The sequence below is a fragment of the Camellia sinensis genome, chromosome 13, assembly GCF_055761805.1.
Source record: "Camellia sinensis isolate YWXY chromosome 13, ASM5576180v1, whole genome shotgun sequence".
Taxonomy (NCBI): Eukaryota; Viridiplantae; Streptophyta; class Magnoliopsida; order Ericales; family Theaceae; genus Camellia; species Camellia sinensis.
Window position 1 is genome coordinate 138307501 of NC_138973.1, and position 22954 is coordinate 138330454.

Genomic DNA, 22954 nt, shown 5'->3' on the forward strand with positions numbered 1-22954 from the left:
ATGCCACTGCCTTGGCCAACATGTCATGCCACCACCACGACCAGCGTGCCATGCCTTAGCCTTGGCAAACATGCCATGCCAACGCCTTAGCCTTGGCCAGCATGCCACGCCCCGGCCATGCCAAGCATGCCATGGCACCGCCTTGGCAAGCATGCCATGCCACTGCCCTCGCCAGCATGCCATGCCACAGCATTGCCGAGCATGCCATGCCACGGCCGTGGCCGGCATGCCAAGCCACGGCGTTGCCCAGCATGCCAAAGCGGGCATGCCATACCACGGCCTCGGCTAGCATGCCATGCCACGGCCTCGGCCCGCATGCCTTGCGGCCGCCTTGGCCTGCTTGCCTTGCCACGACGTTTCCCAGCATGCCACGCCACAGCGTTGCCCAGCGTGCCATGCCTTAGCTTTGTCCAGCATGTTATGCCACCGCCACGGCCAGAATGCCATGCCACAGCCTTGGCCAGCCTGCCACGCCTTAGCCTCGGCCAACATGCCATGCCACTGCCTTGGCTAGCAAGCCATGCCACCGCCTCGGCCGGCATGCCGTGCCAAAGCGTTGGCCAGCAGGCCATGCCAAAGCGTTGCCCAGCATGCCAAGGCCGGCATGCCATGCCACGGCCGTGGCCGGCATGCCAAGCCACGGCGTTGCCTAGCATGCCATGCCAGGCCACGGCCTTGGCCAACAAGCCATGCTACGACCTCGCCCAGCATGCCGTGCCACGACCTCAGCCCGCATGCCTTGCCACGGCGTTGCCCAGCATGCCATGCCACAGCGTTGCCCAGTGTGCCATGCCTTAGCCTTGGCCAACATGCCATGCCACTGCCTTGGCCAGCATGTCATGCCACCGCCACGGCCAGCGTGCCATGCCATTGCCTTGGCCAACGTGCCATGCCTTAGCCCTGGCCAACATGCCATGCCAATGCGTTAGCCTTGGCCAACATGCCATGCCCCGGCCACGCCAAGCATGCCATGGCATCGCCTTGGCAAGCATGCCATGCCACTGCCCTCACTAGCATGCCATGCCATAGCGTTGCCCAGCATGCCAAGGCCGGCATGCCAAGCCACAGCGTTGCCCAGCATGCCAAGGCGGGCATGCCATGCCACGGCCTCGGCCCGCATGCCTTGCGGCCGACTTGGCCTGCATGCCTTGCCATGGCGTTGCCCAGCATGCCATGCCACAGCGTTGCCCAGCGTGCCATGCCTTAGCCTTGGCCAACATGCCATGCCTCCGCCTCGCCATGCAAGCCTTGCCATTGCCTTGGCCAGCATGCCTTCCCGCAGCGTTGCCTTGCCATTGCCTTGGCCAGCATGCCATGCCACGGCACCGCCTTGTCCAGCACGCCGTGCCACAGCGTTGGCCAGCATGCCTTGCCGCGGCGATGCCCAGCATGACATGCTTGCCAAGGCCGGGGAATGGCATGCTGCTGGCCAAGGCTTTGTCATGGCATGCTGTTGGCCAAGGCCGTGGCATGACATGCTTGCCAAGGCCGGGGCATGGAATGCTTGCCAAGGATGTGGGCATGCCATGCTGGCTAGGGCCGACGTGCCACTGCCACCACCGCGAGCTGCCACTCGACACATCCCGTGCTTGGCTATGGAGTTTCAATGCCACAAGCCAAGTGATGGCATGTGCCTGGCCATGCTAGCCAGCCTTAAGGGGGGTGCCCTCCCTTATAGTAGCTTGTTAAGCCCTTTTTCATCTGGCAGGAGGAAACATCACCTATGCTCGATGAGTTATAATGGGGTTTTTTTAAAAAGTAACGTTTTTTTGTGAAAATTTTCAACATAAAAGTTGAAGGAAATAATTAAAGACACCATAAAAAAAATTGAAAAAAAAATATTTGGCCATCGGAATATTTTATTTTAATTTAATTCTACTTTAATACTTAAAAAATGATAAAAATTACTAAAAATAGTCAAAAAATTCTAGAAAAATTTCAATAATTATAGGATGAGGCACTAGTAATTATAGTAATTATAGTAATTTTTTTAATTAATTTTTTTTATTTTTTATTTATTTTATTTTAATTTTTATGAGTAAATAAATAATTAAAAAATGCGAATCACACTGCGAAGGACTAAGAAGACCGACGAACATGCAAAAACACTTAGAGAAGACGAGCAAGCATCGGTTAGCGCGAATGCAAATAACAAACGCAACAGGCAACTTCCGAGGGACATACTTTTCGCAACAAGCTTCCACTTGGAAAGCACTGGCAACTCGTTCGCATGTCAAAGCCAACCAAATGGCTATTACCCGAGGGACATGCATTTCGCAAGGCAACTTGTACGTAAGTCAAAGCCAAACCTAATGGCAATTACCCGAGGGACAAGGAATGCTTGCCAAGGCCGTGGCATGCGATGTTCTTGGCCAAGGCCGTGCCATGCCATGCTGCGGGACAAGGCCTGGCAAGGCATGTTGCTGGCCAAGGCCTTGGCAATGCCATGCTGCTGGCCAAGGCTATGGCATGGCATGCTGCTGGCTTGGCCAAGGCTGCGGCCTTGGCTGCTATTCTTAGCGTGACTGCAAATGACAAAGGCAACAAGCAACTTCTGAGGGACATAATTTTTGCGACAAGCTTCCATGTTGCTGGCCAACGCTGTGGCATGGCACGATGCTGGCCAAGGTCGTGGCATGGCTTACTGCTGGCCAAGGCCGCGGCAAGGCATGCTGCTGGCCAAGGCCGTGGCATGGCGTGCCATGCTCCTGGACAAGGCCGTGGCAAGGCATGGCATGCTGCTGGCCAAGGAGTTGGCATGGCTTGCTGCTGGCCAGGGCCGTGGCATGGCATGCCGCTGGCCAGGGCCTTGGCATGGCATGTTGCTAGCCAAGGTTGTGGCATGGCATGTTGCTGGCCAAGGCCGTGGCATAACCTGCTTGCCAAGGCCAGGGCATGGCATGCTGCAGGCCAAGGCTTTGAAATGCCATGTTGCTGGCCAAGGCTGTGGCATGGCTACCTTGGCCTTGGCATGGCTTGCTGCTGGCCTTGGCCTTGGCATGGTTTGCTGCTGGCCTTTGCCTTGGCATGGCATGCTACTGGCCTTTGCCTTGGCCTGGCATGCTATTGGCCTTTGCCTTGGCATGGCATGCTGCTGGCCTTGGCCCTGGCATGGCATGCTGCTGGCCTTGGCCTTGGCCTTGGCATGGCATGGCATGGCATGCTGCTGACCTTGGCCCTGGCCTGGCATGCTACTGGCCTTGGCCCTGGCATGCCATGCTGCTGGCCTTGGCCTTGGCATGGCTGCTTTGGTTGCCTTGGCCTTGGACGCTATTCTTAGCGCGACTGCAAATGACAAAGGCAACAGGCAACTTTCGAGGGACAAAATTTTCACAGCAAGTTTTCACTTTGAAAGCACCGGCAACTCGTTCGTCTGTCAAAGCCAACCGAATGGCTATTACCCGAGGGATATGCTTTTCGCAAGGCACCTTCCACTAGGGAAGCGAAGGGAAATTGTAGGCAAGTCGAAGCCAACATAGAGGCAATTAACCGAGGGACATATGGGAATGCGCCAGTGGAGTTCGCTGCATAGGCAGGGATCCCACCAGCTCGCACAAACCAAACACAACTCATGCGCCACGACGTACACTATGCACCAGCCACCCAAAACGAATCACACCTTGAAGGACTAAGATGCCCCACCAACGTGCGAAAACATTTGGAGAAGCCAAGCAAGCACCGGTTAGCGCGAATGCAAATGACAAACGCAACATGCAACTTCCAAGGGACAAACTTTTTGCAAGAAGCTTCCACTAGGAAACCACAGGCAACTCATTCGCACGTCAAAGCCAACAAAATGCTGATTACCCGAGGGACATGAATTTCGCAAGGCAACTTGTACGTAAGTCAAAGCCAAACCTGATGGCAATTGCTCGAATGACAAGGCTTGCTTGCCAAGGCCGTGGCATGCAATGTTGTTGGCCATGGCCATGGCATGCCGTGCTGCATGTTGCTAGCCAAGGCATTGGCATGGCATGCTGCTAACCTTGGCCTTGGCACGGCATGCTGCTAGACTTGGCCTCGGCCTTCGCATGGCATGTTGTTGGCCTTGGCCTTTGCTGGGTTACCTTGGCTGCGGCCTTGGCCTTGGTTACGGCCTTGGCATGGCATGTTGCGGGCCTTGGAATGGCATGCTGCTGGCCTTGGCCTTGGCACGACATGCTGCTGGCCTTGGCCTTGGCATGGTATGCTGTTGGCCTTGGCCGTGGCATGGGTGCTGCTGCCCTTGGCCTTGGCATGTTGTGTTGCTGGCCTTGGCCTTGGCATGGGTTGCTGCTGGCCTTGGCCTTGCAATGGCTTGCTGCTGGCTTTGGCCTTGGCATGGCATGCTACTGGCCTTGGCCTTGGCATGGCATGTTGCTGGACTTGGCCTTGGCATGGCATGCTGCTGGCCTTGGCCTTGCCATGGCATGCTGCTGGCTTTGGTCTTGGCCCTGGTCTGGCATGCTGCTGCCATGGCCCTGGCATGCCATGCTGTTGGCCTTGGCCCTGGCATGGCTTGCTGCTGGCCTTGGCCTTGGCATGGCATGCTGCTGGCCATGGCCTTGGCATGGCTACCTTGGCCTTGGCTGCTATTTTTAGCGCGACTGCAAGTGACAAATGCAACATGCAACTTTCGAGGGACAAAATTTTTGCAACAAGTTTCCACTTTGAAAGCACCGACAACTCGTTCGCCAGTCAAAGGCAACCGAATGGCTATTACACGAGGGACATGCTTTTCGCAAGGCACCTTCCACTAGGGAAGTGAAGGGAAATTGTAGGCAAGTCGAAGCCAACCTAGAGGCAATTAACCGAGGGATATATGGGAATGCACCAGTGGAGTTCGCTGCATAGGCAGGGATCCCTCCAACTCGCACAAACAAAACACAACTCATGCGCCACGACGTACACTATGCACCAGCCACCCAAAATGAATCACACCCCGAAGGATTGAGATGCCCCACCAACGTGCAAAAACATTTGGAGAAGCCAAGCAAGCACCGGTTAGCGGGAATGCAAACGACAAATGCAACAGGCAACTTCCGAAGGGCAAACTTTTCGCAATAAGCTTCCACTAGGAAACCACATGCAACTCATTCCCATGTCAAAGCCAACCAAATGACGATTACACGAGGGACATGAATTTCGCAAGGCAACTTGGACGTAAGTCAAAGCCAAACCTGATGGCAATTACCCGAGTGACAAGGCATGCTTGCCAAGGCCGTGGCATGCTATGTTGTTGGCCATGGCCATGGCATATCGTGCTGCATGCTACTAGCCAAGGCGTTCGCATGGCATGTTGCTAACCTTGGCCTTGGCACGGCATCCAGCTAGCCTTGTCCTTAGCCTTGGCATGGCATGCTGCTGGCCTTGGCCTTCGCTGGGTTGCCTTGGCTGCGGCCTTGGCATGGCATGCTGCGGGCCTTGGCATGGCATGCTACTGGCCTTGGCCTTGGCATGGCATGCGGCTAGCCTCGGCCTTGGAATGGCATGATGCTGGCCTTGGCCTTGGCATGGCATGCTGCTGGCCTTGGCCGTGGCATGGCTTCCTGCTGGCCTTGGCCTTGGCATGGCATGTTGCTGGCCTTGGCTGTGGCATGGCTTGCTGCTGGCCTTGGCCTTGGCATGGCATGCTGCTGGCCTTGGCCTTGGCCTTGGCATGGCTTGCTGCTGGCCTTGGCCTTGGCATGGTATGCTGCTGGCCTTGGCCTTGGCATGGCTTGCTGCTGGCCTTGGCCTTGGCCTTGGCATGGCATGCTGCTGGCCTTGGCCTTGGCATGGCATAATGTTGGCCTTGGCCTTGGCATGGCATTCTGCTGGCCTTGGCCTTGCAATGGCATGCTGCTGGACTTGGCCTTGGCGAGGCTAACTGCTGGCCTTGGCCTTGGCATGGCTTACTGCTGGCCTTGGCCTTGGCCTTGGCATGGCTTGCTGCTTGCCTTGGCCTTGGCATGGCATGCTGCTGGCCTTGGCCATGGCAGGCATGCTGCTGGCCTTGGCCTTGGCATGGGTTGCTGCTGCCCTTGGCCTTGGCATGGCATGCTGCTGGCCTTGGCCCTGGCATGGCATGTTACTGGCCTTGACCCTGGCATGGCTACCTTGGCTACCTTGGCCTTGGTTGCTATTCTTAGCATGACTACAAATGACAAATGCAAAAGGCAACAGGCAACTTTCGAGGGACAAAATTTTCGCAACAAGTTTCCACTGTGAAAGCACCGGCAACTCGTTCCTCAGTCAAAGCTACCCCAATGGCTATTACCCGGGGGACATGCTTTTAGCAAGGCACCTTCCACTAGGGAAGCGAGGGGAAATTATAGGCAAGTCGAAGCCAACCCAGAGGCAATTAAAAGAGGGACATACGGGAATACGCCAGTGGAGTTCGCTGCATAGGCAGGGATCCCTCCAGCTTGCACAAACCAAACACAACTCATGCGCCACGACGTACACTACGCACCAGCCACCCAAAACGAATCACACCCCGAAGGACTGAGACGCCCCACCAACGCACGAAAACATTTGGAGAAGCCAAGCAAGCACCGGTTAGCGCGAATGCAAATGACAAATGCAACAGGCAACTTCCGAGGGACAAAATTTTCGTAACAAGCATCCATTAGGAAACCACAGGCAACTCATTCGCACGTCAAAGCCAACCAAATGGCGATTACCCGAGGCACATGAATTTCGTAAGGCAACTTGTACGTAAGTCAAAGCCAAACCTGATGGCAATTACCCGAGGGACAAGGTATGCTTGCCAAGGCCGTGGCATGCTATGTTGTTCACCATGGCCACGGCATGTCGTGCTGCATGCTGCTAGCCAAGGCGTTGGCATGGCATGCTGCTAACCTTGGACTTGGCATGACATGCTGCTAGCCTTGGCCTTGGCCTTGGCATTGCATGCTGCTGGCCTTGCCCTTCGCTGGGTTGCCTTGGCCTTGGCCATGGCCTTGGCCATAGCCTTGGCTACGGCCTTGGCCCTGGCTGTGGCCTTGCCATGGCATGCTGCGGGCCTTGGCATGGCATGCCGCTGGCCTTGTCTTTGCCATGGCATGCTGCTGGCCTTGGCCGTGGCATGGCTTGCTACTGGCCTTGGCCTTGGCATGGCATGGTGCTGGCCTTGCCTTGGCATGGCATGGTGCTGGCCTTGGCCTTGGCATGGCATGGTGCTGGCCTTGCCTTGGCATGGCATGGTGCTGGCCTTGCCTTGGCATGGCATGGTGCTGGCCTTGGCCTTGGCATGGCATGGTGCTGGCCTTTGCCTTGGCATGGCATGCTGCTGGCCTTTGCCTTGGCCTGGCATGCTGCTAGCCTTGGCCCTAGCATGGCTTGCTACTGGCCTTGGCCTTGGCATGGCATGCTGCTGGCCTTGGCCGTGGCATGGCTTGCTGCTGGCCTTGGCTGCGGCATGGCATGCTGCTGGCGTTAGCCCTGGCATGGCATGCTGCTGGCCTTGGCCTTGGCATGGCTTGCTGCTGACCTTGTCCTCGGCATGGCATGCTGCTGGCCGTGGCCTTGGCATGGCATGCTGCTGGCCTTGGCCTTGGCATGGCTTGCTGTTGGCCTTGGCCGTGGCATGGCTTACTGCTGGCCTTGGCCTTGGCATGGCATGCTGTCGGCCTTGGCCTTGGCCTTGGCATGGCATGCTGCTGGCCTTGGCCTTGGCATGGCATGCTGTTGGCCTTGGCCTTGGCATGGCTTGCTGTTGGCCTTGGCCTTGGCTTGGCCTTTGCATGGCATGCTGCTGGCGTTGGCCTTGGCATGGCATGTTGCTGCCCTTGGCCTTGGCATGGCTTGCTGCTGGCCTTGGCCTTGGCATGGCATGCTGCTGGCCTTGGCCTTTGCATGGCTCGCTGCTGGCTTTGGCCTTGGCATGGCATGCTGCTAGCCTTGGCCTTGGCATGGCATGCTGCTGGCCTTGGCTGTGGCATGGCTTGCTGCTGGCCTTGGCCTTGGCATGGCTTGCTGCTGCCCTTGGCCTTGTGTCACGGGTTGCCTTGCAAGGCTAACTCCGTGACGTTTTGCTCGCGGTGGTGTGGCCATTTGAGTGCTCAAGAGTGGCCATTGGAAGTGCCCCAACGTGGCCTAACATTGGCCCCAAGTAGCCCAAGGCATGTAGGCCACCAATAGCCAACGAAAGACTAAGCCGCAGCCTATATTAGCAGCCAGACAGCGCTGCCAACAGCCAGTACCAGCAGCTTGTAGTGCAGAATTTTGGCGTGTTGTTTCGGCATTCAAACGAAGGAGTTTCGAGTTGAAATTTTTACTAGTAAGAGATCTTGGGGGAAGTGTTTTCTCGGCCAAGTTTCGTGATTTTTCTCAATTTATGGAATTAATGAAAAATCATTACGACTCCTGGCACATGTATCATGTTTCCTCCTCCCAGAGGGCAAATTGCTTAACAAGCATATATAAAGGGGCAAGGTGTGCTACTTACCTACCTCCCTGCCTAAACTGGGCTTCAAGTGAGCAACCTTGGGCAACTCAAGGGCGGACTTTAGGCATCCAGTGGGGTGTCTAGAGTCTCCACGTGGGTTTGGGAGCCCTGTGGACGGTGCAACAATGTAAGCACTGCGCGTACCCTCCCGGGTGAGAGGTTCACTACGTTGTTTCCATTATGCCCCGCAATATGGCATCTTTGGCACTCGTTTTGGACTGAATGGGCTATCGAGGCACCACTAAAGGCCTCATGTGCCAACTCAAGTGCTTGGTTTGGGTTCAACCTCGCACGAGGGGATCTCGTGGCTTAAGCTAAGCGGTTGGAAGGCGACACCGCATATGTGGGCTATCAAATGAAGGCATCAAGCTATGCATTGACTAAGTCCATTGAGGGACTACATTATGCTACAAGCGAGTTACGGATTGAGATGTTGCCTTACTCATGCTACACGTTGGTGCGACACTCAGGTGTGCAATGGCCTTAGGCGGAATCTAACACACGTGTTGGCACGAGGACCACGCCGTGGGCTAGAGATTGACCCTCGGTGGCTTGTGGGCTTTGCATGACCATTTGGCCATCCAATATGCATCTATTGAGGCATGCTAGACCCTATGACACTTCGAGATGCTATCAAAGACTCAACGTGCAATGTTGGCTTGTCGGCTAAGTTGAGGACCTTCTCTAGCACATTGTTGTGTGGCCAAGCACCTTGATGACATGAACCTAAGTTGGGTGAGCACCTTGCTTGAGATAAGCTTGGAGCTATGAAGCGACTTATGCCGTGGTTGGTGCACTTGAGGCGTCAGGCCTACTTGTGGCATCCGGATGACGATGGAGTTTCCTTGTGAAGTTGTTTTGCTTGACAAAGCATTGGGCCCTAATGTTCAAACGGGTGAGACCATTAACACTCGATTTGTCAATGAGCTATGACGGGCTTAAACTTGGTGGAGTTTGAGCGCCACACGGGCAAAAATTGATCCCTTGCGCCTCTAAAGGAGTCGGCCCGTGACAATTGGTATCAGAGCTAGATCACTCATTTGGGGTGATATCATTCTTCCGTGGACCCCGATGTCGCTGTTTGAAGTAGTTATGCATGAAACTCATCCTGGGGGACGTGTATGACATCCTAGACTCTAAACAAGACCGTTGTTGGTTTTCTGGTCATGTCTTGGGGTATCCGCGTTTATTGTGTTATTTTTCAGCGATGCCTTGAATACAACAACCGTTCTCGAGGGTGCGAATTGAGCAGCATTGTGGCATCTAGTGTCTCCTTGCTAACTTGGTGTTTCCCTCTCACTTTGTGGACTTGTTGAGCATTTCTACACTGTAAGCAAACTGTGCCGTGAGTCTGCTACATTTGTGGACGGGTTGTTTCCTAACCAGCTGGGTTGGCTTGATTGTGTTACTTTGTTGGCTACATGGGGATCTCTACTACAGTTTGGACTTGTGGAATGCTTGTATCATATTGTGGGCATGTGATCTTCATCTATTGAACCCTAGAGACGGATTTTCGTTGGCAGCCGTGCACGTGCTATGGCATTATCACTGGTTCGCTTCAGGGAGCCTATGTTTCAACCATTCGTGGTGGCATTTGCAACTTGTGCTTGTCAGTGCAGAATTTTGGTGTGCTGTTTCGGCATTCAAATGAAGGAGTTTCGAGTTGAAATTTTTACTAGTAAGAGATCTTGGGGGAAGTGTTTTCCCGACCAAGTTTCATGATTTTTCTCAATTTGTGGAATTAATGAAAAATCATTATGACTCCTCGGACATGTATTATGTTTCCTCCTGCCAGAGGGCAAATTGCTTAACAAGCATATATAAGGGGGCAAGGTGTGCTATCTACCTACCTCCCTCCTAAACTGGGCTTCAAGTGAGCAACCTTGGGGCAACTCAAGGGCGGGCTTTAGGTATCCAGAGGGGTGTCTAGAGTCTCCATGTGGGTTTGGGAGCCCCAAGGATGGTGCAACAATGTAGGCACTGCGCGCACCCTCCCGGGTGAGAGGTCCACTATGTTGTTTCCATTATGCCCCGCAATATGGCATCTTTGGCACTCGTTTTGGACCGAATGGGCTATCGAGGCACCACTAAAGGCCTCGTGTGCCAACTCAAGTGCTTGGTTTGGGTTCAACCTCGCACGAGGGGATCTCGTGGCTTAAGCTAAGTGGTTGGAAGGCGACACCGCATATGTGGGCTATCAAATGAAGGCATCAAGCGATGCATTGACTAAGTCCATTGAGGGACTACATTATGCTACAAGCGAGCTACGGATTGAGATGTTGCCTTACTCATGCTACACATTGGTGCAACGCTAAGGTGCGCAATGGCCTTAGGCGGAATCTAACACACGTGTTGGTACGAGGACCACGCCGTAGGCTAGAGATTGACCCTCGGTGGCTTGTGGGCTTTGCATGACCGTTTGGCCATCCAATATGCATCTATTGAGGCATGCTAGACCCTACGACACTTCGAGATGCTATCAAAGACCCAACGTGCAATGTTGGTTTGTCGGCTAAGTTGAGGACCTTCGCTAGCACATTGTTGTGTGGCCAGGCACCTTAATGACATGAACCTAAGTTGGGCGAGCACCTTGCTTGAGATAAGCTTGGCGCTATGAAGCGACTTATGCCGTGCTTGGTGCACTTGAGGCGTCAAGCCTACTTGTGGCATCCGGATGAAGACGGAGTTTCCTTGTGAAGTTGTTTTGCTTGACAAAGCATTGGGCCCTAATGTTCAAACGGGTGAGACCATTAACACTCGATTTGTCAATGAGCTATGACGGGCTTAAACTTAGTGGAGTTTGAGCGCCACACGGGCAGAAATTGATCCGCTGCGACTCTAAAAGAGTCGGCCCGTGACACCTTGGCATGGCATGCTGCTTGCCTTGGCCTTGGCACGGCATGCTGCTGGCCGTGGCCTTGGCATGGCATGCTGCTGCCCTTGGCCTTCGCATGGCATGCTGCTGGCCTTGGCCTTCGCATGGCATGCTGCTGGCCTTGGCCTTAGCATGGCTTGCTGCTTGCCTTGGCCTTGGCATGGCTTGCTACTGGCCTTGGCCTTGGCATGGCTAGCTGCTGGCCTTGGCCTTGGCATGGCTAGCTGCTGGCCTTGGCCTTGGCATGGCTAGCTGCTGGCCTTGGCCTTGGCATGGCATGCTGCTGGCCTTGCCCTTTGCATGGCTTGATGCTGGCCTTGGATGGGCTGCGTTGGCCTTGGCTGGGCTGCCTTGGCTGTGGCCTTGGCCTTGGCTGCAGTTCTTATCATTTGACATGCGTTGCGTGTGAATGCGTGCTAAGGCGTGCGCGCAACACGCGCACCGTGGTCAAAAGACCGTGCACGCGATATGCGCACAGGCCACGCTGCCCACGCCGGGTGCATGCCAGGCCAGGCTGCCTAGGCCGCGCGCATGCCAGACCACCCATGCCGTACGCTTTCCATGCCATGCTGCCCAGGCCGCCAAGGCCGCGCGCATGCCATGCCAGGCTGCCCAAGCCGTGCGCTTGACAGGCCATGCCATGCTGCCCAGGCCGCGGCTATGCCATGCCAAGTTGCCCAGGCCGCGCGCATGCCAGGCCGCCCACGCCGCGCACATGCCATGCCATGCCATGCTGCCTATGCCGCGTGCATGCCATGCCATGCTGCCTATGCCGCGTGCATGCCATGCTACCCACGCCACGCACATTCCATGCCAGGCTTCCCAGGCCGCGCGCATGCCAGGCCGCCGACGCCGCGCGCAAGCCATGCCATGCTGCCCACACTGTGCACATGCCAGGCCGCCCACGCCGTGCGCTTGAAGGCCTCGGCCATCTCCTCCCAACTCTGCTTGACAGAGTCTTCCAACTTCGCATACCAAATAGCCGCTATACCTGACATGGTAAGGCCAAAGAGAGACATCTTTTGTAGTCTAGTAAGGCCCATCGGCTGGAAAATGTTCAAAAACAGTCGAAGGTGAGCCATCGGATCTCCGGAACCATCGAAACGGTCAATATGTGGCATTTTAAACCGATTTGGCAATGTCACTGCATAATCGGTATACCCGCCCTCTATGTCGGGGATAGAGTTAACCCCTTGTGCTCTCTTGAACAATTTTTCCAGTTTATTGACCTTGAGTACAGTTGGGTCAACCTCAAACTCAAACGGAGCCTCAGTTTGATAAATAGGCGCTTTGGAGGCTTGTGCTGGGATTGGCTCTACTGGATTACCCTGGTTTTCTCAGACATTGGCAATATGAGCAGTGGCTCCGGGTGCTGGGATACCCATGGGAGGTGTATGGGATGTAGAGGCCGTAGCCGACTGCAGTTGCTATTGTTGTAGTCGAGTTATTACCTCAGCCAGACGGGCCATGACCTCGGCTTGACGGGTATCATCTTGCTATAGGGTTTTAACTGTCTACTGCAGGTGATGTATTAATTCTTCCATACTAACTGGGGGATACTGTGCCATCAGAATAGGCAAGTGATCTCGTGCTGGACTAGAAGTAGAAGACTGTTCTCGGACCAGACTTGATGCAGGTGAATTGAGGGGTAACTGCTATAAAAACTAAACCGGTGAACTCTGTCTGATTCTCCTCATCTTGTAATTGGTGGGAGTGAGGTAAACACAGGCTATCCTCGAACAAGATCCCTGACTTTACAAAGCCTTCTAACTCGGGTCTAGAGTACTTAGGGGATATCTGAACTTTTCTGAAGCTATGGTGTTTAAACTACCTAGCAAAAAGAAATAAAGCAAAAAAAAGCAGTAATTAGAAATCGCACAACACCTCAACTAAGACGCTATCAACACAAACATGATCAAAGCTGTAGGAATGCACTCTATACTGAAATTTGTCCCCAAAATAGATACCAAACTTGCAATTGCTATGCACATTCCTGTACAGTTTCACGGTAAAGGACATACCAATTAAGTGAGAGCCAAAACACCCCTATGAGGGGGTAAGGTTACCCTATCCTAGTTTCATCAGGAACTAGGGTTCATTATTCAAGCAAAGTGGTTTTCATGCAATCCTACATTTCGGGTGAACATCCTGTCCTAGTTTGGGACAGTCTCTATGGCTTTTCGATATACAACTAGGCCGCATAGTAAAAAGGATACCTCATCAAGACTACCTAATATACCTTTCACACCTAACACTAAGAAGTGAAAGGAGGATCAAACGGTACAGCGGTAGTCCAGATCTAAGGGTTGTGTTCCCATCATGGCAGAGCCCACGATTGGTCAATCTTTCGGCAAGCTTTTAGGCAAACCTTCGGCAAACTGTCCAGAAATAGTAGATGGCAAACACAGTGACTTAAGCGTACCAATGCAAATGCAATGCAATGCAAAAAAACATATAAGTGTAGATAAAATTTCACATCATGAAATTCGAATCAACTTCTCTAAATTTCCCCAACAAAGTCGCCATAAATTGTAGCTCGACTTTTCGTGCCTCCTTTCGGAAGACGAATAAGCCCTCCAATATCAAACTCCTGCGGTTCTGAATCCGATCTCACAAGTGCAATGTGAAATAGATAAACACCAAAGAGTCCAAATCCGACAAATCTTTTGGAAAATCAATTTTTAAGTCAAAATGCCAAAAATGGACTGCTTTGCCAAATACAAAGTCGCCACCTAAATATTTTTAGGAAATTTATGAAACCCATGACTCGTGCTGAAGGCCACGTGTTCATCATCACCAAGATTGTCTCGGTTTGGGAACTCAGGTACGAGAGAGGAAGGTCATGAATTGAGCACTCTCGCTCGCCCGATCAAAGATCGGCCTCTACTAATCATGATGTGATTCTTATTTACTTTATATGCTCTTTTTCCGATTATTAGGCTAACTTGCTATGTGATGCGCACACACACAAGTATAGACCAATTTGCAAAAATTGGAACACTTGATTCATGTTTGTTTGAAAATCGTTTGAATATGTACCACTTAAAAAAGTGATCGCATATAAACATTACTCAAATTATTCCAATTCAAGCAATTAGCCTTCATTCACAGGTATTCAGATAGTTTATCATTTAAGCACTTAGCCTCATGGTGAACATGCTTTGACATCGCAACAATCACATTCCTTCAATATGCTAAAGCACAAAAGAGCGCATCTAGTACTCCAAGCCAAAAGAGATAAAAAAAAGTTACAAAAAATGCATGATCCTAAGTAATGCAATATGACTAATGCAACACATGCGATATGCAATCTAAATAGGCTCGGCTACTTAACATGATATGTGAATCAATTTGATAGCATGCGGTCTAAGCACGTTTTCAAAGAAGCGTTAAACTAACAATGCAAGTTAGAATGATGAACCAAGCCTTTGTGTATCCAAGACAAGTGGATGTAAGGCATGAGAGATGCCAAACAAAAGATGATGCCCTAAGCTAACCATCATGAGCTAGTAAATAAAAGGGAGAAAATCGTGGGGTTGGAAAACATACACATTACTACAACATTTGCGCCTTAATGCAGGAAGGTCTGAATAAACTAACTAGCTAAGCTAATTACTACGAATTGACTAACTATTACAGAACGAATACATAAATTTGCTAAGTTACTTAACTAATTATTACAACAACAAATTAATTAACTAATTAACTAATTATTACAATACAAAATTAAATAACTAGCTAACTAATTATTTACAACACTGTACAAAATTAATTAGCTACAACTAATTAATTACAACGAATGTCTAAGTTAAGTAATTAGATTAAACAGCCCCGGGAGGCAAGGAGTGCTCATGCATGCACGCGCATTTCCTCCCGAAAAAACTCAATGTTCTGTTATCAGAAAGCCTCTATTGCACAGTAGAACATTTGCACTGTTTTTTGCCTCAAAACCAACTTTGTTTCATTTCAAAAAAACCACTACTTAGTTTTACAAAGGTGCTCGGTAGGCCAAAAGTGGTGGCCTGCAGTCCACAAAAGATGGTCTGCCTTCCACAAATAGTGGCCTGCCAGCCACTGATGCTTGGTTCTTCCCACTGCAACAGAGAGCAAATAGAGCACAACCAAGGTATTCTCAAGAATTGTTTGTACAACTTACCCCTCCTTATCATCAAACAGCTCAAAGGAGTAGTAAATTTGATTCACAAACCATTAATCGATGCAATTTCATTGCATGATGGCCTATGAACCAAAGTGTGCAAGTTCAATAAATGCAACTAATAAAGACACTCAAACCCCCTCTCTATCATGGATTGATCAAGAGAAGTGGTTGACAATGACTCTTGAACCGTTTACATCACTAACAAGTATGAAACGATTCAAGACTCAAGGGTTCAATTAATATCCGATTAAACCCAAACCAAATTATTTTCTTGCATCATTTTTAGTCCTCATTTCATTACTCCATTTTAATTACCAACCATTCCTTAGTAAATTAAGTCCAAAGGTGAGCTTTGAGTCCTCTAATGGAAAGAAGCATCAAACCAAGAGTTATTTTAGGCATGAGAGAAGTATCATGCCATTGGTAATGAACCCCCAAAGGGATTAAACCATTAAGCATAAGACCTCAATCTCATGTTTTAAACAAGCAAGTAGCTTGAACCAACTTTCATAGCAAAGCAAAAGCCAACAAAGGAGGGAGATTGCAGAAGTGATTAGGGGTGAAAACAAGTATGGAAAGCCATAAATAAATGCTATCAACTCAAATAGGTTAGTGGCTAAGGCCTAAACCACTAAACCTATGAGGACCATTATAATATAAGCATGCAATACAAGGCTCAAATGTAATGAACCACTAAAAATAGTCCTAAAACAGTGCTCAATCAGTCCTAAAACATGTTGGAATTAAGACAAAAATAGCTAGAACAATAAGCTAAAACATAGAGCTATGTAAGCTAGTAAACAAAGCACAAGGAGAGGAGGCTACCTCCTCCTTTTTTGAGACTTCAAAACAACATTTTAGCCATTGCAAAAGCTCTAAAAATCAGTGTTTAAAGGTTCAAAAAACAATAGTGTAAAGGGGGAAACACAAGGGTCAAGGCTAGAGAAGCAAGGTGGAAAGAAAGGTGAACCACCCTTCCACCCTTTCAGCCCTTAAATCACAAGTTTCATCCCAAAATTACAGAGTTTATATAGTCCAAAAATAGTAGGCAAAATAGCAATTAAAGCAAAACAAGAAACCAAGGCTTATATCTCTTAAAGAAGAGAACACTTCTAAGTAACAATTTAACACATACATACCCTCAAGAGCTCCAAGGAGGCTCAAAAGTACCTCAGCTCAAGGATGGCAAGGTTTGGTTTAGAGTGTATAGGCAGAGGCTCAAGAAATTTACAAGAGAGAGAGAGAATTGTAGAGAGAGAAAATATTTGCTCCAAAATTTTCTAACCTTGAAAGTAAGAGGGGAGGTCCTCTATATATAGACAAACATCAAACTCCCTTAGAAATATCAATACATACACATGAAAGCAAGTGCATGCATCTGTGAAAACAGTTGGCACAACAGGTAGAAAATATCTACAAAACACACTTGTGGCCGGTATGCCACGCAAGTGGCCGACATCCAAGATCAGTGGCCGGCAGCCAGAGGTGGTGGCCACCAGGTTCCAAGGATTTTCAGGCTTAAAGATCTATGGTTGTGGTCCAAAACAACAAGGCAAGAGGTGTATAGGGTTTGAAGGCTCAAAGCTGTGGCATTCCGCTGAGGACTTCCGAGCACTTAAAAAGCATATACATTCATCCTTGGGTGTGCAAGTGGTGGTGTCCAAGTCGTAAGGGCGGTCAAAAATGGAGTGTCTACACTCACCTACATATATAAGATAAAAAGTGAGCTAACGCTTTGCGAATAATACCAGAGTAAAGGGACTAATGAATGAGATTCGTATGTAAATAAGTCATACTTGCACGTAATAGATATGGAACATAATTCCTACTCATTATGTACTTAAACAAATCATAACAGAATGACCTCGGGTCCAATCCATTATACTTAGTACACGAAGGGACAAAACGACCTTAGGTCCAAATATTCTTCATCACTGATCATAACATATGTAGTAAACGACCTCAGGTCCAACATTTCAATATTCTTATTTATGCGCATATTTAAATTCATATTCACGCATGCGTTTATAATCATCATCATGTTCACATTCTTATTCGCATTCAAAATGACCTTTGCTCTAATCAATTCTTTGTTCAAAACGACCTTTGGTCCATTTAACAATCATATAAAATTACCTTCAGTCCAATTCATATGTAAGATGACTGTAGGTCTATCTTGTCAAATATTCTAAACAACCTTAGGCCCATTCCATGTCCTTGTCAAATATACCAAACAGCCTCAGGCCCATTTCATGTTCTCATCAAACATACCAAACGGCCCTAGCCCCATTGTGTATTCATACAAAATGACCTGCGGTCCAATGATATAGTTTCATACATATCAATCACCTTTACGAGTTAGACAGATAGAATACTCATTCATAGTACAAATTCATAAGTTCATAAACTTACCACATAGGTAACATTTAGAAAATAATACATACACACAAATATCTTTACTAAGAAATTACTCACTGTGGTCAGGTGGCTGAATCGTCCTTACAGTTGACCTTACATAATTCACAACACATTGGATCATAATACAATTCAATCCGCTCTGTAGTTTGATTAATTTTCATAGGATTCTTTCTAGTTCTTTAATTCACTTAGAATATTCAACATGAATTGGAACATAAAACAACTTTTCAAATTTCCTGAAACAGGAAACTTTGCTCGAGCTTAACATTGGTCGCTCGAGCGAACCCCTTGGTTTGCAAAAGTACTAGATGGTTCATTTTTACGGTCGAGCAAACAATCCATCGCTCGAGCAATTCCTTCCCGCAAACTACCTTTTGGTTGCTTCAGCCAATGTTTATAGTATATAAAAGTACTAGATGCCTGTAAAGTGCGCATGAGCGGTAACTTCACTAATCGAGCGATGTGATCGAATTCTGGGATTTCTAGAATGCTATTTGAGCTTCAAAAAATATGTTCAAAAGGTGTAGGCTTGTGTAGACCCGACTTTCTTCGCGCGCCCCCCTTTCGGAGAGGCGCAAATTGGTCTCCTACAGTTCGGACTCCTATCACAGTTCTGAATCTAATCTCACAAAGTGCAATGTGAGACTAATAAACTCCAAATAGTCCAATCCGGCAAATCATTTTGAAAAATCAAATTTTAAACCAAATAATGCCAAAATTGGACTGCTTTGCCAGATTACAGAGTCGCCACCTAAATATTTTATTTTGGAAAAATTTAGGAAACCCTGACTCGTGCCTAAGGCCACGTGTCCGTCATCACCTAAGTTACCTCGGCTCGGGAACTTGGGTACGAGAGGGGAAGGTGCTGAAATGAGCACCCCTCCTCGCCTAATCAAAGGATTAGCTTCTACTAAGCATGATATGTTGCTTTATAAACCTCATGTGTTCGTATCCGGTTGTTAGCTATCTTTACTATGTGGCGCACACATACAAGCAAATATAGACTAAGTCGCGACGATTGGAACGTTTCGATTCATGTTTGTTTTTTTGAAAATGGTTTGGAAGTGCCACTCGCAAGTGGGCTAAAGCACGGATTTGCCACCCTCAAGTGGGCTTTAAAACATGATTTTGCCACTTCGCAAAGTGGGCTTAATACTCACATTTATCGAATTGTCCCAATTTAGGCAACAAAGCCTTCATCCACAGGCATTCATGCAGTTAATAACTTAAGCAAATAGCCTCATGGAAAGCATGCTGTCATGGCAACACTCACACTCATGCAAGTATGCTAAAGTGTAAACACTTACAGTGTACTCCAAGCCAAAACAAAAGCTAGTTAGAAATATGCATGATCCTAACTATGTTAACAATGCCTAATGTAACACATGCAATATGCAATTAACGGGCTCGACTATCTAAGATGGCATATGAATGCAACAATTAGAACAACATGCTTTGAAACACGTATTCAAATAAGTGTATTGAAATACAATGCAGTTTGAATGATGCGCCGAGCCTCAGTGCATGCACGACAAATGAATGATGCAAACATGCAAGCATAAGGTATGCTAATCAAAATATGCCCCTAAACTAACCATCGAAATCGATTAAATAAAAGGGAGAAAGACGTGGGGTTAGAAGATATGCACACACAAACGCACACTTATTACAACAATATGCCCTTTGGAAGGAGGGTCCGAATAAATAAGCTAAGCTAGCTACACTAAGCTAAGCTAAGCTAATTATTACAAACCAACTAACTAACTATTCTAGCTAATTAATTATTACAACACGATTGAATAACTAGCTATGCGAAGCTAATTAAAATATTACAAAACAAATTAGACTAACTAATTACAACACATATATTAATTAGCAAAAACTAGCTAATAAAGTAATAAAGTGGCCTCGCGGGCGAGGGAGACATGCATGCTCGGTTGCGTCCTCTCGAAAATCCACCGCTTTGCCACAAGCTGCCTCTGTTTGCACTTTGCTTTGATCTCTGAACAATATGCTAAATAACAGACTGCTTTTGCTCCACCTTAGGAACATTTTGAACAACTTTTCCACTGATGGTCGGTCGGCTACCATAGGTGGCTGTCGGCCACTACTACTGGCCAGTCGGCCACTGATTGTGGCTGTCGGCCACCCTTTCCCTGGAATTCGCCTTTTTGCTGCAATGGAGAGTAAACAAAGGAAAAACAATGTGTTCTTCAAGGAATGTGTGTACGGCCACCCTCCTTATCATGTCTCAAGCTCAAAGGAGTATGGCACTTGGCTCTCAAACCACCAATCAAACATTTTCATGCATGATGGCCAAAGAGTCAAGCTTGTACAAGCTTAATGAATGCACACATAAGACTTAAAGGATCACCACCCTATCATGCATGATCAAGGGTGATAATGACCAAGAAATGTGACACGTTTTATCACTTTGAGTATGAAACGTTTCACATTTATTGTGTTTGGATTAGCGTCCAATCCAAACACATGCAATGCAACACAAATGCTTATCTTAGTCATGTTTTACTTGATTCAATTTTATTTACTCATTTTAGCATTACCAAGCCATCCTTTAAGCAATTTGTCCAAGGTGATTGTCCTCTAATTAGAGATAGGTCAACCGAAGAATGGTTTAAGACATGAGGGAGATCATGCCTTTGGCTAGGAGGAACCCTCAAAAGAGGGTTAAAGCCATTGGGCACAACCTCTATCTCAAGCTTAAACACAATCATAGGTTAACCATCCCTCAAACCAAATGGAAAAATGAAGAAATAGGGGAGGTCGCAGATTTTTCAGTGCTGAAATGGCATGCTAAAGATACTAAATCATGCAAGCAATGCATGCAAGACCAGTTCAAAAGCCATAAACTCTAAACTAGTGAAGTGCACTACACTAGAGGCATGCAATATCAAGCTCAAATGATCAAACCAGCTCTGGATAGAGCTTAAACAAGCCAAAACAGTGGCTAAATTATGCTGGAATTGAAGCACAAAAAGCAAGAAAAACATGCTCATGTATTGGCTGGCAAGCAAGACACAAAGCACAACTCTCAAAAACAATGAAAGAGTGAAGTATGTGAGAGTGTGACAGAGGTATATGCACTGAAATTACATGCTAAATGATGCTATATCATGCAATCATCTCAAGCAAAGCATGTTAGAGGCCTTAAATCACTAAGCTAGTGAAGCCATTTACACTATAACCATATAAAACAAAGCTCATATGACCAAGGAGTCTCAAAACAGAGCTAAATCATGGCAAATCAATAGCCAAAACAAGCTGAGACCAAGTCACAAAAGAGTAGAAAATCATACTCACATGTTAGGCCATCCACACATGCAAACAAGATACAAGGAGGGGAGGCCACCCCCTCCTATTTTGGACCTCAAAACACACTTTCTACCACTGAAAGCCAAAAAACGTTTCTTTAAAAGGCTTTGAAAGATGGCACAAAACTTAGCACATAAGCTACAAAAGAGGGTGGACCACCCCTAACTCCAAAAAGGCCTTAAACCACTATTTTTAAACCATCAAAACAAAGTTTTTTATAGTTAAAAACTAGGCCAAAAACAGCATGTAAAGGTGGCCAAGTAATGGATTAAAACAAAGCCTAAAAAGGGTAAGCTTATACCTTTGAAGCACAGCAACAAAACAGGCACTTTTTTGAGCCAAAACCAACTGTAGGAGCTCCAATCAAGCCTTAAAGGACCTCAGCCCCAAGATAGGGATATTTGATCAAGGGTCTCTTTGAAAATATATAGAGGAATCTCACTTTGAAGCACAAAATATATATAGAGAGAGAATTCTAGAAAGAGAGGCAGAATTTTTGCACACAAAATTTCTAAACCCTCAAAATGGGGAGAGACCTCCCCTTATATAGAAAACCAAGCCAAAAGCTTAGCTTTATTCCTCCATACACATGTGTGGAGGATACACTCAGTGATCAATAGCTGGCATAGTTGATACATAAAATATCTAAAAAAGGAGAAAAATGGCCGTCAGCCATCAATAGTGGCCGACCGGCCACACATGTAGCCGATCGGCCATCAATGTGGCTGATCGGCCACCATTGATGGCCGGCAGGCACAAGCCATGGCCGATGGACACTGGGGATGGCCGACAAGCCACCCTCTCCTTTAGATTCAATGTAACAAGTTCTTAGTCCACAACAATGCACAAAACAGACAAGTTGGGAGGCTCCAAGGCGAGGCGCTCAGCTGAGACCTTTAGAGACTCAAAACGAACACGAGCATGCACAATCATCGGGTGTTCAAACGATGACGTCCAAGTCTTAAGGATGGTAAAAAATGGGGTGTCTACAGTTGCCCCTCTTTGACAGAACTCAGAAGTCATGAAATGACGAGAGTGAATGTCAAATCCCTGAGACGACCCATTTTTGACAAGGTCGAAGACTTAGACAAACAAACAAGATAACAATACAAAGATGTGCCCGCAGGTCGGGGCAAAATGCAAATGACATGCATGATGCAAAACATAACTTATGATCATGCAATGAGGACTGTAATGAAATATCTAGATGCAAATGTTGTGCAAAGAAATGCTATAGCAAACTCGTTCATAAGCAAGTTAACAACAGCCAAACCACATTTCATGCGGAAAGGATGTAAGAAAATTATGCAATCATAACTGCGCCTCACGCAGAAAAAGGTAAAGAAACGCAACCGTCAGGCGCACCAGGGACAGTAAACAAGATCCCCATGCGCGGCACACGTGAGAAGCGAGAAGTGATGCGAATGTAAGGACACACTCTAAGGTTCCGAGCCACAGAGAACAATAATAACAGGTGAAACACATCCAACTATTATGCAATCGAAACAACGAGCGGTATAAGCATTGGAATTCGTCCAGATGCGTTTAACCAAAACATCCTAACGCGCCATATGCGAGAGGGAAAAGAGAGCGTTGCGAACACCGGATGGTAGTATAAACATTAGAACACGTCCCAATGTTTCTAACCAAAACAGAGAGGTATAAGCGTCGAACCACATTCCAAACGCCTCTAACCAGAAGGGTGGTATACACATCGGGCATAGAACCCAATGCTTCTAACCAAAGCAAGGTGGTATAA